We start from the raw sequence: 22,764 nt of genomic DNA, 5'->3' as shown, positions 1-22,764 counted from the left end.
TCTCAGTAAATAATAACAGCTAACACTTGGTGAGTGCTTTCAGTATGTTGCTAAGTCTTTTCAAGTATTATGTCTTTTAATTGTCCCTGCATTTCACAGAGGAGGCTGTAAAGGAGGAACATGTCTACAAATACTGGGGATCTGTGCTCTGATTGGTGCTTGTGATCACAGGTACAGAGGAGGAGGTGGGCATTGCTGGTTGTGACACATGTCTCTATTATCACAAAACCCTCCCAGATCAGCTGAAGTGACTTCCAGAGGATTTAAAGGGCCAGCACCCTTTCCCCCACTCCTTTTTTTTGTTTTGTTTTGTTTTGTTTTTGTTTTTGTTCTGTTCCTTTTGGATCTAGACATTAAATATAAGGAGATTTAACTCAGGAAGTTAGCCAGCAAGCTATTCTTGCTCATTCTAGAGGGCCATTCTGCATCTGGTTAGCAGTTTCTTATCCTTGTTACCTTTGTTTGACATTACCAGGGCGGGAGAAAGAGGTTCATAAAATGACTTTCCTGTGTCTAAGTTCTATAATGTATGGTTATTTTATTCATGATAATAAAATATTAATACAAACATGCAGCATATTTTTTTAAGTGTCCAAAGCTATTAATTAGTTTAATTGACACATTAAACTAATTTTGAATTAACATATTTGAATAACCAAGAACTAAAATGTTCAAATTTTTCTAGTACAAAAAAATTAAATTTGCTTTAGTTATAAAAGAGCTCTGTCAATATACACAAACTATATACTTCAGACATTCACAAAAATGTGAGCAGAAGGCTTATCAAAAGACATTTAATACAATTAGGTTTTAACAACCCTTGGTGGTCCACATCTACAAAGATATCCAGCCCAACCCAATCCAACCCCCCCCTCCATAGCCCACCCCCACAAAAAAAGCACATACTTACCAGAATTTTTAGCAAGTATGATTTGGGTATTTGTGTTTTTGTTTTTTGTGTTTGTGTTTGTTTTTTTTAAAAAAAGGCCCCCTGGGCAAGTTATTTACATTTTAATTGCCACTGTCAACTGATCTGGACCGGACCGAGACCTGGACCTGGACCTGGACTTCTGGCGATCCACAGATGCTGGAGACTTAGATCTACTTGAAGAACCACGTTTCTGGCTCTTCTCAGGTGCAGGAGACCTACTAACAGAACGGGACTTGCTCCGGCTTCGGCTCCAGCTCCTGCTCCTAGACCGGCTGTAAGACTTGCGACTCCGAGAACGAGACCGAGACCGAGACCGGCTACGAGACCTAGAGGGACTCCTAGTCCAGGAACGAGACCTGATTCGTGACCTACTGTGCCTTTTGCTGCCTTCGATTAATTTTATTTTTCTCCCATTTATTTCCTTTCCAGAAAGTTTTTCAATAGCATTCTTTAAATCACCGTAAGAGGCGAACTCAACCACCCCTTCATTTAATTTAGGTCGATGTGCATCCGCAAAGGTTACTTCTCCAGCTTGTCTCATGAAATCTTTGAGATCCTGCCAGCTGACTCTTGAAGACAAATTTTCAACTATAAGCCGATTTTCTGTTCTTACAGGTGGAGCATTTCGTCTATCATTTAGAGGTCTGCGACTACTAAAGCGATCAGAGTATCGCCCTCTACCTCTCCCACCTCGAGATCGAGCTCGAGCAGGTTCAATAGTAACCCTTTCACTGCAGAGTTCTTTTCCATCAAGTTCATATACAGCATCATCAGCATCCCTGGGATCCTCAAATTCCACAAAACCAAAGCCTCTTTTCAGATCGATATCTCGTATTCGTCCATATCCCTTGAAGAATCTTTCCACGACTTTCTCCCTGGCCGCTGGATTTAGCCTCCCGATGAAGACTCGACAGCTGCTCATGACGCCCGGCTAGTACTTCCTACCGGACGGGATCTTTGGCAGCTGAGACCCAAGAGAGGTTCGTAGTCTGCGACGGAGCTGTCTGCCTCCCCGCAGACCAGGATTCAACTCGTCTACGTCTCTCGACAACTGACCGAAGCATATTTTTTGAGTAACTACTGTATATGCTCATCTTATTTAATCCTGACAATAACTAGATGAGATGGATTGTATTGTTCAATCATTTGTATGGATGATGCCCTGATGCTTAAAAGAGTATATAATTTACCCAAGGTCACCATTACTTAGTGCCAGAGCTAGATCTGACCCTGTCTGGCTGGCTCCAAAGTTCTTGGAGTCTAAAATCAGATTAAGGAAGGAAGGGCCTTCTAAGAACAGCTTTTCACCCCAAAAGACCATTTTAATTTTGAGCATTCTGAAATTTTGGCAAGCCAATGAAAGCAAGTATTGTGGCTGCTTGCTCATTCTTTCTTGAACAAAAGACCTGAGGTATTTCCAAAAGTATGAGAGGTGATGATAAAGTAGGTTTAAATAGTAAAATGCAGTTTATCGTCTTGCAGCTCCATAAATAATTATAATTCCATGAGTAGGTTGACTGAAAAATGTTCCCTCATTACAAGTCTATTGTGAGTTAGCATACACACCTGGAAAGATATGGTTGTTAATAGGGAATGTGTTGTTTAAAATAAGCAATCGTTATAGGCACACTCTGTAATGTACTTCTATTTACAAAATAAATAACTTAAAAAGTAATTATTACTCTTACTCTTTTTTAGAATTTTTTGAAAGCACTGCTTTGGTGTCTTATAACTAAGTGAAAAAAAATCTCGGGAAATTATGCATAACTCAATACTGTAAAAATCATTGTTTGCCTAGACTGTCATCTAAAAGTGGCTTTGTGTTTAAATATGAAAATTTACAAGCAATTAGTTCTTTTAGTTGACTAATTGCTGTTGCTACTTAAAACTAAAATTAAACAGTACAGCCATTTCAATCTGAACAGGAAGACTTATGTTCTAACATAAATAAAGTCATAGAAAGTTTCCAGCTCTTTTCCCCTATGTACATATTACTTTGGTCAGCTTATATGCAGGGCTATTGGGATGATGATTAATAATCTAAGATTTCATTAATAAAGCATTTCTTTAATAAATGAGTTTTATCCGGAAGATACAATGCTGTCGATTGGGTCATTGATTTTAAACTTCGCATTCCCTTTGTGTACCAAGCTATTAATCAGTTGCAAAGACTTCACTGGGAGATATGCTAATTAATAAACCCTTCTGATTAACTCCTTGACATATCCTTGACCTGATTATCATTACTGCAAAAAATTTTCACGTTCTTCATCATCTTGTACAAGTAATCTATTAAGGGTTTGAAGGCTACCAAGAAACATGAAACATCATTATTTTTCAGACATAAAGGAAATAACCTCCATTTGGATAATATTCAAGTTGGTCCCTGAGGTTAGTAAAATGAACAGGGAAAGTTGCTTCAGTTTGTGTACTTATAGAGGTAAAGAAGCAGCACAGGAGTGTGGGGGTTGGACAGTGGGACATTCTGGTTTGGGCATCAGGAGATGTGGGTTCTACTAAGACCCTGAACACTCTGGCAAACTCAAGCACTTTCTCTCTCTGGGAGACTCATTCCTTAATGAGGGAAATCAGGAAACTAGAGAATATGATTTCTAAACTACCAGTAACTTTGGTCCTGCATCTCCTGGGAACTTTCCTAGCAACACAGCAGGATAATCATCACCATAATTCAAATGTTTTATTTATATGAGACAAGCAGCAGACACCAGCTCTGGGGCCTAAGCTTTAAATGAATTTGTTGTACAAACATTGGAGAGCCTATCAGACTCAAGGAATCATGATTAAAAGCTCCACAACCAGAAGCACATTACTGAGTGCCACAGCATGGCTTCAGGAGGGTAGCATTGCCTCAGGTGCTGAGGCTCTTACCCCTGACACCCCATGACAAGACACTGAAAGTTGCTATTGGTGCCACTTCCTCTACCACCCCCAGAAATCGTAGGTTCTTCATGTAGAGTGTAAATCATGCTCCAGGACAGTGGTTCTCAACCTTCCTAATGCCGCGACCCTTTAATACAGTTGCTCATGTTGTGGTGACCCCCAATTTCATTGTTACAAATTGAACATAATTAAAGCATAGTGATTAATCACAAAAACAATATGTAATTATATATGTGTTTTCCGATGGTCTTATGCGATCCCTGTGAAAGGGTCGTTCGACCCCCAAAGGGGTTGCAACTCACAGGTTGAGAACCACTGCTTTAGGACCCTAGAGGTCTACACTGTAACATTCTGATTGAGGCTTAGGAGAGGTCTACACAACATGCTATGGACCACAGCTACTTCCAGCACAACTGGGTCTGCTGTTTCATAGCTCAAGCTGAAGGGTCCCCTTAACTTCACATTGAATCTGCTTCAAAGTTATCTCTTGTTCTAGGCTCTTCTAAAAAATGGCAGGTACTTGATAATGGGTTGGTGAAGTATTTCCAGGTTCAGATTACTCTGACTCCAAGACAAAAGATCTCTGCCCAAGGCAGTGTGCTTCAGGTCTGTAATAGGGGATGTAAAGTGTCACCAGAGCAATGTGCATAGTGCTTGGTATAGGAGATGAAGGTTTACGCATGCTCTTTGCCCAGGGGATATCGCAGCATATCCTCATGAACTCTTTACCAATACTGGGCACTCCTTAATTTGCAGTAGAACTTACTTCACACCATAGGGTGACAGAATAAGTCATTCCAAATTTTGCCATAAGATTACTTTGAGCTGAAGACAATTGAGAAGAAGCAGATACAAGAAAAGCTCTTTGCCCTCCACAATGTGCCTAAAAGCAGGGCATACATTTGTAAAAGTGTCCTCCTCTTCTTTTCTCCCAGGAAGGACAGATATTAATCATGGAGACAACTCTAGAAGCTCACCAGGCCAAAGATGGAACCACAGGGATATATGCAACAAACCTAAACTCACTGGTTCTTATCTTCTTCCATATTTTCTCATATGTGGCCACATTATCTTCCCACAAATGAGGCCCTTAGACACCCAAAGTCATTTTCCTTTGTCTTGTCATTTCTCTAAAAGTGTATTATTCTTTTGCTAATATGCTCTAGAATCCCAAGTTCTAACTACCTCTTTGAGTTAGTCATTTCTGAGTTGTCCTGTGTCTATATGCATTGCACATGTTAATAAACAGCTCTTAAGTTTTGCCTTATTAATCTGCTTTTTGTCAAATTTATAGAGGCCCCGGCCAAGCAGATTTTCTTCCTTCCTTACACCACTATTATTTTTTAGTAACTGACATAGGCTTGTGCTCACCTAGTCTTAACTTGTTCATTTTTGTTTGTTTGTTTTGAATTGGTCAAGAAGTACCCTAACTGGCTGACTGTGAGAACCTTGGCTGCAGATCCCCCAGTTTCCATTCTGTTGTGAGTGCTGCCAGCTGGCACCCGCTGTTTCAGAATCCTGTCCCTCCAAGGGATGCTGGTGGACAAGGCCCCAACAACATGCCCTGCTGTCATGCTGGTCTACAGGACAGCCAACACTGAGCTGGTCAGCAAACAAACAAATGGCTCCTAGCATCCTTTATGGCTTCTGGAGCAAGAATGTCCTCTGGGCCTTCCCAGGACACCGAATAGCTGGCAAGTTCCTTGGCTTATTCAACAAATCTGTTCTAATGTGTCCATCTTCCAGAGTTGTCTAGTTCCTTGCTGTTTACTTTGAAAGGCCATGCTAGCATCTTCACACATATATGCCTGTATTTCTTTACTTCCCCCAGCTTTATTGAGATATAACTGACAAAAATTATATATATTTAAGGTGTGCATGTTATCTTTTAATATATGTATATATTGTGAAATAATTGCTACAATAACACTAAGTAACATTTATCACCTCAGTTATCATTTTCTTTACCTCTTAGCAAATTTCAAGACACAATACAGCTTTGTTAAATACAGTCACCACACTATACATTAGATTTCCAGAACTTATTAATCTTATAACTGAAATTTTGTACCTTTTGACCAATAACTCCCCATTTCCCTCATCCCCAGCAACCACCATTCTATATGATATATACTGGTAGAATATTATTCAACCTTAAGAAAGGGAACCCTACCATTTGTGACAACATGGATGAACCTGGAGAAGTGTATACTAAGTGAAATAAGCCATACACAGAAAGAGAAATACCACATGATCTCACTTATATGTGGAATCTAAAAAAGTCAAACTCATAGAAGCCATTGTTTCTTTTTAAACTTGACGGAGACAAACAACGCCACATTAGAAATGTATTCCTGGAGTGTGCACTGTTGATGTTAAAACTCTCTGCAAAGCTGTTCTAAAGCTTAGAAGAGATATTATTTTTAACAGTATACATGGGTTATCATTATCAGCATTATTATTAATACTTCAGCATTCTTTTAATGTTTCCTGTTGTTTCTTTGTTAGTCTGTATTCCAATAGGCAAGCCATATAATTCTCTCTTTTTCTTATTTCCAAATGAGTAATACATAAAAAAATACCTGTTTGCTTAGGATTTCTGTCTGATTTGACATAATGTGGTAAGAACTGATTCCAAGAGAAGGAGGTTTCTCCTTTCTACTAGTATAAGAAGGTACCGGCTATACCTCCACTGTCACCAGCTGGGTAAGGAGACAGAGACAATTTTTGTTTTACTTTCCTCTCTAGGATGCCCACTCCCTTTACCTCCAGAGTTCAGTGCTTTAGAGAGGGGCTCTTTGGCCCTTACACACATGGAATTGTAGTTCTTAGGATCCTAAGACCTATTCAGGTCCCAGGAGCTATTATTATAGAAGTGAATACAGAAGAAGGGATGCGTGTTATTGCTGAAATCCCATTTAGGGAGTAAAAACTAATCTGAAAATGGCACTTAGGTGAAAAAACGTGGAGATAGAATGGAAGTCTCTTTGGAAATGAGAATAGCTGGTCAATAGTGGATAGCCATGATGGAAGAGATTTCATTTGGTCAACACAGCTTTGAAAAGGAAAATAATGTATCCAAGAAGATGGCCTTTTTCTTTCTGAGAAGTTACTTTCCTATCAGACCAGCAAAATCCATAAATGCTTTGCATCCATTACAGTACAGGTCTTGCTTTTAGCTCCTTTGAGTCTTCTTTGTCTGATCAGTGACCAGGTGTTCAGCTACCTGGAGTAAGCGGTGCTGGGGCCATTAGATTCAGGCATCAAAGCCTCCATTGCTCCTTTGGCAGCTTTCTATAACTCATTTGGCCTTGGGTGTCTAATTTATAGGACAATATGTGGTTCATCTACACTTGACAAAGAGGACACATTGAATAACAGCTCTGAGAGTGGCTGGCATTTGATTTGCAATAATCCTGCTGCTCTAGGATTTCAAATTCCTATCCTAACCCTTTCAAAAAATATAAGGAGCAGCTGAATGGATCTCCCAGAGAAAATACAAAGGTAAACTCAGGGAACATTCCTTTACCTTGTTTTCTGGGTTATTAGGAGCATCTAACATATTACCTCTCTGCAGGTCTCTATCCACTGTTTCTCAGGGTATCTACTATAGGAAGCAGAAGTGAGGCATCTATAAACATATATGATTCATATCTCATTTACCACAGCAAAACAAACCACCTTTGCCAGGCACTTAATACTGTACGGTCTTGCTGGAGAGGACATTACCCCAGGCCTGGGCAGCCCCTCTGAGCCCCTCCAGGGCAGTGCTTCCTGAAGCACATAGCGATGCTTTACATATGCTGCCCCTCAGCCTTTCTTACATGATATCCCCTTCTTATTTTTTTGAAAAGTGAACAATTAATTTGCTAAATTTATACTTGGATTTACAGAAGGTGAAATCCTTGTTTCACATTCACTCCAAAGTTATCATACAGATGCAGCTTAAATGACACTAAATTGCTAAACACTTTGGTTTTGTTACACTCATTCAAGTATCAAAGAGTTATTAAATTGACAGGATATTTTAATGTAAATTTTTTCAGATTGGTTATTTTTTCTTATAAAAACAATTATTTTGTGGAAGCAGTGGCTCCAACAACAAGCATAATTACAGAACAATGTATTTCATTTATGAGAATTTTTTTCATTCAATCTATTGGTGTGACATCCTATATAATAAAGAGGGAATATGCTAATTGGTTCTAACGGTGTCTGAGTCACCACCAAAGGTGTGTGCGCACAGGAGCTGGGGGGCTGGGACTTGCGCCACCAGGAGGTGAGGCTGCCACCAGGGGTGGGCCCCAGCAGAAGTGCCTGTAGGCCCGAGGCACCGCTTGGCCCGGAGCGGGGGCATCAGGATAGGCCGTGGCAGAATCCCTGGCAGAAGCGCACACAGGCTCGTGGCACCGCCCAGCCTGGAGGGGGGCATCAGGACGGGCTCTGGTGGCCTCCCCTGCAGAAGCCTGCACCTGCAGTGCCACCCGGCCTGAAGGGGGCATCAGGACGGGGGCAGGGCCTCAACAAAGAGCTCTCAGCACTCTGAAGGCATGGAAAGGAAGGCAGAGCACATAGGCAGTTAGGGGGTTTAGGCCAGAAAGGGAGAGCAGATAGGCAGTTAGGGGGATCAGACAAGGATGGGAGAGCACTTAGGAGGATCAGGATGGCAGGGGAGAGCAGTTAGGCAGTTAGGGGGATCAGACCAGGAGAGGAGAGCAGTTAGGGTCAGCAGGCCAGCAAGGGAGCAGTTAGGGGCATCAGGCAAGCAAGCAGTTGAGTGCTTAGGATCCAGTGGTTCTGGATTGTGAGAGGGATCCCAGATTGGAGAGGGTGCAGGCCAGGTTAAGGGCCACCCACCCCTGCAGTGCATGAATTTCATGCACTGGGCCACTAGTTGGTTAATAAAATTATATAGGTTTCAAATTTATAATTCTATGATACATCTTCAGTATATTGCACTGTGTGCCCACCACCCAAAGTCAAATCTCCTTCTGTCACCATATATTTGCCTCCCTTTACCCTTTACTAATCCCCATCCCCTTCCCTATGGTAGCCAACATACTGTTGTCTGTGCCTATGAGTTTTTGTTTGTTCTTCTTGTTTGTTCATTTGTTGCTTTTAGCTTTATATTCCACATATATGTGAAATCATATGGTTCTTGACTTTTCTGTCCGACTTACCTGGTCACTGATTCAGACAAAGGAGATGCAAAGGAGCTAAAAGCAAGTCCTGTACTCTAATGAAGGCAAAGCATTTATGAGTTTTCCTGGTCTGATAGGAAAGTAACTTCTCAGAAAGAAAAAGACCATCTTCCTGGATATATTATTTTTCTTTTCAAAGCTGTGCTGACCAAATGGAATCTCTTTCATCATGGCTATCCACTATTGACCAGCTGTTCTTCATTTCCAAAGAGACTTCCATTCTCTTTCCTTGTTTTCTCACCTAAGTGCCATTTTCAGATTAGACTTCTCAAGATCAATCAATGTTGTCCCAAATAGCAGTATTTCATCTTTTCTTAAGGATGATGTACCCTCTTTGAATGCAGAAACCTTACCGTTATAATCTCATTGTGCTGGACACGAAAAAAACCTTACACTTGTGGGTTTAGTGAATGGCTTTCCTTTCCTCTGATTATTTTTCAAGAGTTAGACTTCACTTTGCAATGCATGTTAAATCAGTCTTAAATACCATGAGTAAAAACTATACCTCCTGTGGAGGGAGAACCTGAGACACCAAGATTTTCTGATTCACAGGCTGAAACACCTTTGTACAGGAAAATTCTCCTGATAACAAAATTGCTGTCAAATGCTTATGATTATTTATAAACCGTGTTTCACAGAACCTGCAATTCATTTCCTTTTCTTCCCTCCAAAGGACTCTGGAAAAGTTAATAGAAAAAGAAAACCACACAAAAAAACTTATAAGACAGGAAAGATTATTCATTATTAATAAAACTTGAAAGCCAAAGGTCCATGTGTTAATCTTTCAGTAAACTGCAAATATTTCCACATGCACATTTATGAAGCATAAGTACTTTGATTTTTGACAAATGTTAAAGAAGAAATGGAAACAGAAAGGAAGGAATCATATAACAAAAATAGATGTTTGGAGAAAAAGCATAGTGTTTTAGTGAGTCATTTCCTTCTGTAGTAAACACTGATGTGTTTTGGGGTGAAAAATGTATTTTGACTGAAACAGGACTATAAACAATTTATTTATGATAAGAATATTTTATAATATGAAGTATCAAACTATTGATTATCCACCTACTTAAGGACAATTCTAAAGATTCAAAAATATTAGAACTATAATTGTTGAGGCATTCAAAAATTCGTTCTTCATTTTCATAGGTATAGAAACAAGAGTCAGCTTTAGTTCACTAACATCACAAACTTGAGACACCAGAGAGAATCACAGCAGCAGTCTAAATATAGTCAGATACTGAATAAAAGTTCAAGGGCTCTGAGCAGGAACCATACCACTGGAAGGTAGGCATGGTTCAATTTAAATGCGGGTGATCCATTTTAATTAGAAAAGGGTAGTTTCCGCATAAGCACACATGCTGTTCTAAGATTTCAAATGACATTAGAATTCTTCTGGATTGCAAGGGAAATTTGTCCTGACTTAAAAGGTCAAAGTTGGTGTCACATTGGCTTTAGAGCAATTGGTAACCAATAGCTTTAACCATTATGATGATCACTGAAGATAAACTTTAGGTAGATAAAGAAATGGCTCAATATTTTTGTATTTTTATTTCAAGTTCTACATGTTAGAATTTGTTTCCTTTACATTTCTTAATGTCGCTGTCCCTGGGATAAATTCAGTTAAAGAGTGACTCCCCATGTTTTCTCGTTTCACAATAAATTGTGAAATACCTGTCCTATTTTTCTTTGAAAACTGTGTGCATTTCACTCATGATCTCTTCTTGTAGCTTATTTAGAAACACTCTTATAACCATTACAGCTAACTTTTAAAAGAAAATGTTAAATATAGCCCAGCCAGGTGGCTCAGTCAGTTGGAGCGTCATCCCATACACTAAAAGGTGTCAGATTCAATTCCCAGTCAGGGCACATATGTAGGTTTCAGGTTTGATCTCTGATTGGGGCATGTATGGGAAGCGAACTGTTGGTGTTTCTCACGTCAATGTTTCTCTCTCCCTTCCTCTCTCTAAAGTAAATTAAAAAACAAGAAATGTTAAATACATACACGACATATTAATAGAATATATATTCTGCTACTCCACTTGCAGGACAAAATGATAGAAAAACAGTATTAAGAATAAAAATGGTAAATATAAAAAAATACAAAACCCAGGAACTCTGTGCAACATTCATGGATTATTACTGTCTCATGATGAGCAATTCTCCCATTACAATCATGTCTCAGATTAACCATTTGCTAAGTGATACATTTTTGCTATTTACTTGTACAACATTTCTTGTGGTGGTTATAACTGATAGTAAAATCTGACAAAGATTTATGATCTCATAGAATCTACAAAAAATGTTGGCTCAAAATATTTAGTTGGTTGATGTAGAGGCCTTCACTCTTCTTTCCCCATAAGCTATACACATTTAAATAGATACTAAATCATCAGACTTTTATTTTTCATTTGAATTTCAAATTGCACTTTAAAAATTACATTTCCTAAGTAAGTAATGTTTATCTGTTTTTGGCTGTGGTGCTGACCCAGGCTAAGATTCTCAGTTGAAAGGCTCCACAGAAGCAAACAGGGTAATTATAATTACTTAAAAATTAGTTGAGTAATCCTTAGCTGATTATTTCCTACAAGCATAACTAATCTAATGTTTCGCTTCCCATGCAATAATGGTTACAATGCTAATTGTCGAGGCCTTATTAAAACTTAATTGTTATTTGCCTCAGCTCTGCTGATTATTAGCCATATCACTTCCCATTTTTGAATACAGAATCTGTATTTAGTAAAACTGAGTAGGACCCTATGCCAATGCCCACCCATCTCCCCTAGTTTCTATTTTCTACACTCAGATCTCAGGGAGGAAAGATGGGAGAGGATATGAAGGGGAAAAAATAAAAGAACATAATGTACTCACATACAGATCTTTTGAGATTATGCCTCAGCTTTTGGATCAGAGAAATGAGTGCTGCAGAAATAAGACTTTACACAAGCTGCTAACTTAGCAAAGTTGCTTTCTGTATTTCTTTGAAGGAATACAAGGATAGATGGAGGTAAACAATGAAGCTGGCACGGAGCCAAGACCAAGCAATTCTGAGTCCCTGCTTGTTTTCTATACAAGACACAAATATGGCTGCGTTTTGGGCTTGGTCAGCTCAGCTCCACTCCCTTGCAAAGACATCACAGCTGTCCCACAAAGTCACTAGCATACATTTATAACAACATATTTCCTCAGCCTTGACTACATATAATCTGAGCATGTCTAATCATGGCATCCAGCTTCCACTTTGATGGACACTTTTCAGGGAAATAAAATGACTACAATTCTTTCCATGTAGACTCTCCCAATCCCGTTTTATTATTCCTTGTCATATCCTCTGCAGCCTCATTGATCTCCCTTTTCAGTGTTCACACCCAACAGGTATTTGGAGACATAGTCATGTCTTTCCCATCGTCACTTAGGAGAGTTATTTACATTGCATTCATTGAACATGTCTTCATAAATCAACGCAAACAGGCCCTTAATCATCTTTATTGCTTTCCCCTAAACACTGTCTGGTTTTCCCATGTCTTGCACACACAATTAGAAACCCAAAGGCCAGATAAATACTCTAATATATGGGCATACCAGCTTCACTGAGAAGCTGCTTTGATTTCTTTCTTGTTCAAGGGGATGGTCTTATGGCTGCATGTTTAAATTTCATGAACTCCCTGAGAAAAAAAAGCTACTATGCAGACACATATGAGACTTTTAATTTCCACAGTCCCACGGTTGGTTAGACAGGCAAGAGTTTTTATTCCCAGTTCAGAGATAAAGGCAAGGCTCAGGTAGTATGGCAGATATTTCTGTTAGAGAAAATTTTTTATTAAACTTGAGTTCATTTCAATCCATAAAAATACTTACATTAGTCCTTTTTTTAGTAAATTGAATCATTTAAAAATATCTAGGTAAATCTAACAGAACCAAAAGATTATGAAAATGTCAGGTTTTTATATTACTTTTTGGAGCCAGTTATGTTTATGATCAAAACAGTTTAAAGTCACATAAAAGTTAAAATAATTTTAGTCCCAAGAGTTTGTCACAGCTTAAGGAAGCTCCTTTTTTCACCATTTTTTTGGCATACACTATTTCTTTTATCCAAGTACACCTTATCCTTTAAAGAGCTTTCCCACCCTGCTATAGACTGGTGTTTTTGTTCCCTCAAAATTCATATGTTGCAACCTAACCCCCAAGGTGATGGTGTTTGGAGGTGGGAACTTGGAAAGGTGACTGGGCCATGAAGGTGAAGCCCTTAGGAGAGCGTTAGTGTTCTTACAAAAGAGACCCCAGGGAGCTCTCGCATCCCTTCACCAAGTGAGGACACAGTGAGAAGGCAGTGAAAGTACAAGATCAAGGTGTTGGCATTGATCCTATGATGAGGGCCCCACTAATCCCTAGTCCCTCCTAAAGACCTTACCTCCAAATATCACATTGAGGGTTGGGGCTTCAACCCATAAATTTTGGGGGGACATAAACATCTGGTTAATAATGCAGTCCAATATTGTTTCTCTTAATATCTGCTTTCCTGATACCTTTGTTAATTTGTTCTAATTTTTATATCACTTTATAAATAGTTAAGCAATACATAATATTGGTGAAGAAGTTGAGGTTTAGCCAATCAGAGAGTCGGAGAAACAAAGATGAAGTATGAAACTGTACCTGAAATACCCTATTTTGTGGGTTTGCTTGAATAGGAAAATTGAACATTAGTCTTAGGTCACCAAGTCATTAACTCAGTCATGTGTCTTGCACTGGTGCTTTGTCCTTAAAACCATACAAATTCTCCAGCTAACACTCTCATTGTCTTCCCAGACACTAATGGGTGATCATGAATAATTCATTTTCCAAAATTAACCTCTATAGAATCTCCATTTGTAGGACCCCAACATCAGTACTCCGAACCAAAGCGAGCAGGGTTTCATACCCCCAAACTGAAGAAAGCTTCCACAAGGCATTTACGGGAGGTTAGCAATAGCCTTGTGGTTAGCATGTGCTAGGTCCTAAATATATATTTGAATGCATTAAATAATATTTTCACCATTTCTATGCAAACTGTTTCTAAAACTTTTAGTTAGGAATGGCTGAAGACTTGGTTCTGGTTATAAGGAAGAACAGAAATCTATTGGCAAAAACCTCGCTTGCTTTGCTGGTTTATACTAAAGATAATGAGGTTGGCAAACCTTCTCCACCTTCTTCCTGTCCTGAAAACAGAGGTGATGCCTGAGAATGTCACAGCTACAATGGAACCAGGAAGTAATGACATCAGGGAAGCCAAGGATATCACCAAGATATCATCTCAGCTTCTGAGGATCTGCTCTTAGGAACACATGCATTCCTAATGAAGATAGTTCTTTATTCAGTTCTAAAACTGTAAGAAAAACACTAGTGCAATTTAAAACCTTCTTAGTAACCCTATTCACAAACAATATTACAAACCAATGTGTAAAAAAAAAAAACAATTCTAAAGATACTCCTGGGGAGAAAAAGGCTTATTATAATAAAATATAAGGGATAGTATGGAAATTTTAATGCACATAGTAGCAATCTATTTTTATTGTCTATATTACATCTAAAGTGATTTATCATTTGCTAGGAAAGCAAGACTGAAGTTTATCACAAAGTTAATGTGCATATTAATCATTAATTATTAGGAGTGATCAATTATGTGTAACAACTTTTCCTGCTTGCCTAAATGAGCATGTCCATCTTGATCCTTATATAGCCTTTGCTTTTTTTTTTTTTTTTTTTTTTTTACCAGATATTTAAAGAAACAGTTAACTTTAAAGATGTGTGAGAGCCCTATGCCATGTACTGAATTATGGTCAAGGTGGCATGACCACAAAATTCTTGGAATGCCTGTGATTCATTTGAGGTCATTTTATTAGAGATAAATTATAGGTGGAGATCTTTATAACTGGAATACTTGAGCCCTCTGTCAAAACTAGGATTGAAAAGTAGAATCAAAGTCAGAATGATAAGTTAACACTGTATTTTATATCACAATTTTAAATAGGCACCAAGCCATTAAAATAGTGAGTTATGATAGTAGCTATGTCCTTTTTTTCTTTAAATATGTTTTTATTATTTTTTTTTGAGAGAGGAATGAGGAGGAGATAGAAGCATCAATGATGAGAGAGAACCACTGATCATCTGCCTCCTGTATACTGTTCCCCCCACCTTCCCATTGGGGATCAAGCCCAGAGTCCAGGCATGTGCCCTGACCAGGAATACAACAGTGACCTCATGATTCATTGGTCGACACTCAACCACTGAGCAATGGGCTGGGTAGCTATGCTCTTTTGGATTAGGGGCAAACGTAAGTTACAAAATATCTGAACTCTAGGTTTTCTGTGTTCTACCTTCTTTGATACTTTTACTATGGTTGACATAAGGCTATATAAGCGTGTGTAAGTGAAATATAGAAGGATATTTTCATTTTCATTGAAATTATTGGAGAGACATCCTATATAATAAAGAGCTAATATGCTAATTAGACCAAACAGCCGAACGACCTTCTGGAGGTCTTTCTGGAGGACCTTCTGGATGAAGCTGGGGCTGCGAGGGTTGGCTGTGAATTTCATGCATTGGGCCTCTAGTTGGTTAATAAAATTACATAGGTTTCAGGTGCACAATTCTATAATACACCATCTGTATATTGTATTGTGTATTCACCACCCCAAGTTAAGGCTCCTTCCATCACCATATATTTGACCTCCCTTAAATTGTAATGTATATATTTGACCTCTTCTACTCCCCCCCATCCCCTTTCCCTCTGGTAATCACCATATGTTGTCTGTATCTATGATATTATTTTCTTAATCCCTTCACCTTTTTCACCCAGCCCCCAACCTCTCTACCCTCTGACAGCTGTCAGTCTGTTCTCTATCTATGGGTCTGTAGAAGGAGATTTTCAAAGCTAGTCCCAGCCATTTTGATTGTTGAATAAATTGATAGCTAAATTGGATGGAGAAGGAAGAATTTCTTCTCTTTTGAGAACGATTTTCCTTTGACAATAATTCAAGCCAGCATCTTTAAGTCTAAGCAACTTATAAGTACACATGTGGAGGAAGGCAACCTTTATGAGATAAAATGAATACTGGCTTTGAAGGATCTGTGAGGAAATTGCTACTGTTGCTACTGGCTCTTTGGTATTTAAGGTCTCTGAACCTCTTTGCTATTGCATGAGGCAGCAAAGATCAGCAGAGTAGAATTTAAGCTTTAGAATCAGATATTCAGGCTCCTTCACTTAGGAGTTTTGTGTCAGTGGCAATTTCACTTAATGTATATAATCTTCTAGTTCATCTGTGAAATGGGGATAATAACACTTGTCATAGTGGTGATGTGGCAGGTAAATTTGGCAATGCGCAAAGAGCTCCTACTGCAATAAGTGGAAAGAGTCCATGAAAGAGGTTGAAATGAAAATGGAATATAATTATAGTGTGTTAATACAGAATTATACTACTATAATAGCGTATTATATATTATAATACATTTTATATTTTATAATTATAATATAATAGAATTATCTATATTATAATTATAGTATAGTATACTACTGTTCAATTGAAATCTAAGATCTTGAATGGAAATGTCACCTGAAAAATCTAAAATAATGAAGGAAAACAAGGAACCAGTGTTTTAAAGATTTTAATGTATGAAATTCCAGTGGCAAATTGAGATGACTGAATTAATGAGTCAGAGCAAATGTTCTTGGAACTGCGGAGAAAGCATTGAGAAATAAAACAAAACTGTGTGAGGTCAATTAGGTTTTTAAAAATGAAATCAATTTCAAAAGGAGCAATTTGGCATCTTGTACATTGGCTATAGTTAGAATCCATCAGAAGTAAAATAAAAACCAAGGCAACAAATCTGTCACTGTGGTGAGCAAAGGCCAGCCCACAAAGCACAGTTCACCCACAGCACAAGCTTGAGATTTGAAGTTCCCTTTAGAAACTTGCTCACTTATTGGTACAGAGTAAGATTCATTTAAATAAGAAGAGAGGAGCCAAAACCACCCTCAATAAATAATGCAGTAAGTTTAAGTGTTACTTCTGTTAACCTTTGAAGGAAGACTTTTAAAGAAAATGTTACTTAAATGCTCAGGTCAAAGGCTATCATCTCTATTTGAATTTGTCAATTTAGCAGAAAAGTAAAATTTGTCATTGTAATGTGTGTGTGCACACACGCATGAGAGAGAGAGAGAGAGAAATCCTGGGTCTCTGCCATTGCCCTATGAAGAATATCATAAAAGTAGCTCGCTGATTCTAGGAGGAGAGAAGAGACACCAGGAACAGGACTGACATACTCCAGTGGAACCTGACCTTGAACAGCCAATCACAGCTAAGGACCAGATGCAGGCTAGAGACCTATTCAGATCAGTAGATCCATTTAGCCAAGATTTGCATGTCTTCTGAGTCCCAGCTGATACAGATAGAGATTAGGAACAATTTATGATTGCTGTTAGCAGTGAAACCTAGAGTTGGTTTGTTAAATAGCATTTTATGGCAATAGCTTACTGACACATTGTGGGGAGCCGCTATAGGGTTAAACTTCAGACTGACCTGTTGGCAAAGTCATAAACAATTCCCAACTTAGAGGGCACAGTCCTCCTAGCATAATTAGGCTTGACCTTATGAGGCTCTCTAGATCTTACTTGGGAAGCTAATGGGCTGAGGGAAGTGCAACAAGAACAAAAACAAGTGAAACTTACAAGAGCAGTGTAAACAAGTGAAATTTACAAGAACAAAAACAAGTGCAACTTACAAGAACTGTGTAACTATGGAAACCACTACCTTGTTTACCGCTCACTATAAAATAAAGGCTCAGCTTGCCTTGGGATCCTCTCTCTGTGGCCTCAGCCAGGCACAGGGAAGATCCACGGAGACTAAGGAAAGCTAGAGAGTTCTGAACGCTGTCTCTGTGTAAAACCTTCTTCGCCGACTCCGTCCACACCTTTGGGAACCCCTGGACCCCATGGGGCTGGACCCCAGCAACACATAGGTAAATATCCAGTACTATAAGATTAATTAAACATTTGAGTGCACCTGTAAGTTACATAAGATAAATGCATTCATTCAATATGAAATTGTAGATGAATATATAATATTTGAGAAATAAATATATAATGTACTCAAAATCCAATATAATAAGTGAAACTAATAAAATATTACAAAATAAGGTGATTTAATTTTAATGTTCTAAAAAATGCATATGTATGTAAAGGAAGACATAAATGGTGAAAATACTAAATGTGTTCAACACATAAAAACCATTCAAAATAGAGCTCCTTAATCAATACCACGTCATCACCCTTTTTTATAAGTGGTATATTGCCTATCAAATAAAAGTACAAAATTTAATGTTTTCTTTTGTTTTAAATATTTTTTATTTCCTATGAGGATGCCTACCTGGTATCCTTGAACATAATATATTAAAAGCCCCATTTCTGGATATATTCAATAATTTAAATAGATACAATGATGGAATTTGACATTTGGTGATATATTAAATAATTTCTTTCTAGCACATATGACTAATTATTAACATTTGCATTGTGGTTTATTCTATGTAAAATGTATTATATTCAATAATCTACCTAGATTGTCCAATATACTTTCTAGTTTTAACAGTCTAAAATCTACTCAACTATTTCAAATACCTTTTTTTTTTTTTTTTTTTTTTTTTTTTTTAGATTGATCATGAAAAATGAGCTCTCTTCTCCCATGGAGAAAGCATTCATCCACTTCATGTTAGAGTCAGACTGGGACTAAGAGAAAGAAGTTGTGAAACACTGAGTTGGCTCTCCTAAAGTGTCTATCTTTGTTCTCTTGTGCTACAATTTGAATGATCTCATGATAAAACATAGAATAAAAATGCCATCTATTTACAAACAGTGGCCCAGGGAGTTCCTATTTTTAAGAAAAAAATGGCATCTATACAAACTGGTATTAAAAAGACCCAAAGAAATAAATTAAATAAATTACTTGAGCAGATATTACAGAAAGAATTACTGACATCTGCATTTTTTAAGATCCTTGATTCTTTTTTTTTTTTTATTTTTTATTTTTTATTTTTATTTTTATTTTTTTTCGCTAAAAGTATTACAAAGTGTATTACATAAGTGTCCTTTTTTCCCCCCCGCCCTTGACAGACCCCTGCCCTCCCTTACCCCCCAGTGTCTTATGTCCATTAGTTATGGTTATATGGATGCATACCAGTCCTTCAGTTGATCTCTTAATCCCCTCCCTCCTCCCCCCCAACCCTCCCTGGCCTTCCCACTGCAGTTTGACAATCAGTTTGAGGCAGCTCTGCCTCTGTATCTATTATTGTTCAAAAGTTTGTAATGGTCTTTATTATCCATGAATGAGTGAGATCATGTGGTATTTTTCCTTCATTGACTGGCTTATTTCACTTAGCATAATGCTCTCCAGTTCCATCCATGCTGTTGCAAATGGTAAGAATTCCTTCTTTTTTACAGCAGCATAGTATTCCATCGTGTAGATGTACCACAGCTTTCAAATCCATTCATCTACTGATGGGCACTTAGGCTGTTTCCAGATCTTAGCTATGGTGAATTGTGCTGCTATGAACATCGGGGTGCATATATCCTTTCTGATTGGTGTTTCTGGTTTCTTGGGATATATTCCTAGAAGTGGGATCACAGGGTCAAATGGGAGTTCCATTTCCAATTTTTTGAGGAACCTCCATACTGCCTTCCATAGTGGCTGCACCAGTCTGCATTCCCACCAGCAGTGCACAAGTGTTCCTTTTTCTCCACATCCTCTCCAGCACTTGTCGTTTGTTGATTTGTTGATGATGGCCATTCTGACAGGTGTGAGATGGTACCTCATTGTTGTTTTGATTTGCATCTCTCGGATGATTAGTGACTTTGAGCATGTTTTCATATGTCTCTTGGCTTTCTGAATGTCCTCTTTTGAAAGGTGTCTATTTAGATCCTTGGCCCATTTTTTGATTGGATTGTTTATCTTCTTTTTGTTAAGTTGTATGAGTTCCCTATAAATTTTGGAGATTAAGCCCTTATCAGATATGACGTTGGCAAATATGTTTTCCCACGAGGTGGGTTTTCTTGTTGTTTTGTTGATGGTTTCTTTTGCTGTGCAGAAGCTTTTTATTTTGATGTAGTCCCATTTGTTCAGTTTCTCTTTAGTTTCAACTGCCCTAGGAGCTGTATCAGTGAAGAAATTGTTTTGGCATATGTCTGAGATTTTGCTGCCTTTGTATTCTTCTAGAATTTTTATGGTTTCCTGTCGTACATTTAAGTCCTTTATCCATTTTGAGTTTATTCTTGTGTATGGTGTAAGTTGGTGGTCTAGTTTCATTTTCTTGCATATATCTGTCCAATTTTCCCAACACCATTTATTGAAGAGACTATCTTGGCTCCATTGTATGTTCATGCCTCCTTTGTCAAAAATTAATTGAGCATATTGGTTCGGGCTAATTTCTGGACTCTCTATTCTATTCCACTGATCTATATGTCTGTTCTTGTGCCAGTACCAGGCAGTTTTGAGAACAGTGGCTTTGTAATACAGCTTGATATCTGGCATTGAGATCCCACATACTTTGTTTTTTCTCAGGATCGCTGCAGCTATTCGGGGTCTTTTTTTATTCCAGATGAATTTTTGGAGAGTTCGTTCTAGATCCTTGAAGAAGGCCATTGGTATTTTAATGGGAAGTGCGTTGAATGTATAGATTGCTTTGGGTAATATGGACATTTTAATGATGTTGATTCTACCAATCCAAGAACATGGTATGTTCTTCCATCTGTTTATGTCTTCCTCTATCTCTTTTTTCAACGTCCTATAGTTTTCTGAGTAGAGGTCTTTTACCTCTTTAGTTAAGTTTATTCCTAGGTATCTTAATTTTTGGGGTGCGATGGTAAATGGGATTGTTTTTATAATCTCTCTTTCTGAAAGTTCACTATTGGTATATAGAAATGCCTCGGATTTCTTGGGGTTAATTTTGTATCCTGCTACATTGCCAAATTCATGTATTAAGTCTAGTAGTTTTTTGATGGAGTCTCTAGGGTTCTGTATGTATAATATCATGTCATCTGCAAATAAGGACAGTTTTACTTCCTCTTTTCCAATTTGGATGCCTTTTATTTCTTCTTCTTGTCTAATTGCAATGGCTAATACTTCCAGGACTATGTTGAACAGGAGTGGAGAGAGTGGACATCCCTGTCTTGTTCCTGTTCTTAGGGGAAATGGTGTTAGTTTTTGTCCATTGAGTATGATGTTGGCTGTGGGCCTGTCATATATGGCTTTTATTATGTTGAGGTATGATCCTTCTATTCCCACCTTGCTGAGAGTTTTTATCAAAAATGGGTGTTGGATTTTGTCAAATGCTTTTTCTGCATCAATTGATATGACCATGTGGTTTTTTTCTTTCAATTTGTTTATGTGATGTATCACGTTTATTGATTTACGGATGTTGTACCATCCTTGCATCCCTGGGATAAATCCTACTTGGTCATGGTGTATGATCCTTCTGATGTACTGCTGGATCCGATTTGCTAAGATTTTGTTGAGGATTTTGGCATCTATGTTCATGAGGGATATTGGCCTGTAATTCTCTTTCATTGTGTTGTCTTTACCTGGTTTTGGTATTAGGGTGATGCTAGCTTCATAAAATGTGTTTGGAAGTGTTCCATCCTCTTGGACTTTTTGTAGTAATCTGAGGAGGATAGGTTTCAGTTCTTCCTTAAAAGTTTGGTAAAACTCCCCTGAGAAGCCGTCTGGTCCTGGGCTTTTGTTTGCTGGAAGCTTTTTGATGACTGCTTCAATTTCTTCCATCGTTATTGGCCTATTGAGATTTTTAGATTCTTCCTGATTGAGTTTTGGAATGTTGTATTTTTCTAGGAATTTGTCCATTTCCTCCAGGTTGTCTAGTTTGTTGGAGTAGAGTTGTCCGTAGTATTGTTTAACAATCATTTGTATTTCTTTGGGGTCTGTTGTTATTTCGCCTCTATCATTTCTGATTTGGTTTATTTGGGACCTCTCTCTTTGCTTCTTGGTGAGCCTGGCTAGGGGTTTGTCAATCTTGTTTATCCTTTCAAAGAACCAGCTCTTGGTTTCATTGATTTTCTGTATTGTTTTTTTGGTCTCTATTTCATTGATTTCTGCTCTAATCTTTATTATCTCCTTCCTTCTGCTCACTCTGGGCTTTTCTTGTTGCTCTCTTTCTAATTCTTTGAGTTGTAGAGTTAGATGATTAACTACCATTTTTTCTTGTTTTTTGAGGTAGGCCTGTAGAGCTATAAACTTCCCTCTCAGGACTGCTTTCATTGTGTCCCAGAGGTTTTGGATTGTTGTGTTTTCATTGTCATTAGTGTCCAGGATGTTTTTAATTTCTTCTTTGATGTCATCGGTAACCCAATCAATATTTAATAACATGCTATTCAGCTTCCAAGTGTTTGAGTATTTTGGGTTGTTTTTATTGTGGTTTATTTCTAACATTATGCCATCGTGGTCTGAGAAGATGCTTTTTATGATTTCAATCTTCTTGAATTTGTGGAGACTTTGCTTGTGACCCAATATGTGGTCTATTTTTGAATATGTCCCATGAGCACCTGAGAGGAATGTATATTCCGCAGCTGTGGGGTGAAGTGTTCTGAAGATGTCAATTAAGTCCATCTGATCTAGTGAGTCATTTAGGATTGCTGTTTCTTTGCTGAGTTTTTGTCTAGCGGATTTATCCAGTGATGTTAGTGGTGTATTA

At 38.1% G+C, this 22,764-nt stretch overlaps 1 long non-coding RNA gene and 1 pseudogene across 1 annotated transcript in view; one reads left to right on the top strand and one right to left on the bottom strand.

Annotated features, from left to right (window-relative positions):
* Window positions 1-588: 588 nt before the first annotated feature.
* LOC139006283 (serine/arginine-rich splicing factor 5 pseudogene) lies at window positions 589-1,972 on the bottom strand (annotated as a pseudogene).
* Window positions 1,973-17,811: 15,839 nt separating this feature from the next.
* LOC139006275 (uncharacterized) overlaps window positions 17,812-22,764 on the top strand; it is a 30,555-nt gene continuing 25,602 nt past the window's right edge. The window contains exon 1 of the long non-coding RNA XR_011470748.1: window positions 17,812-18,027. This is a non-coding gene — a long non-coding RNA (uncharacterized lncRNA). The remainder of the gene's footprint in view (window positions 18,028-22,764) is intronic.

This window comes from Myotis yumanensis, unplaced genomic scaffold (assembly GCF_028538775.1).
Source record: "Myotis yumanensis isolate MYYU_CA2020_CCGP unplaced genomic scaffold, mMyoYum1.0.hap1 SCAF_1, whole genome shotgun sequence".
In the NCBI taxonomy this organism is placed as follows: Eukaryota; Metazoa; Chordata; class Mammalia; order Chiroptera; family Vespertilionidae; genus Myotis; species Myotis yumanensis.
Note: the sequence above shows the minus strand (reverse complement) of the source record. Positions and strands in the feature narration are given on the sequence as shown.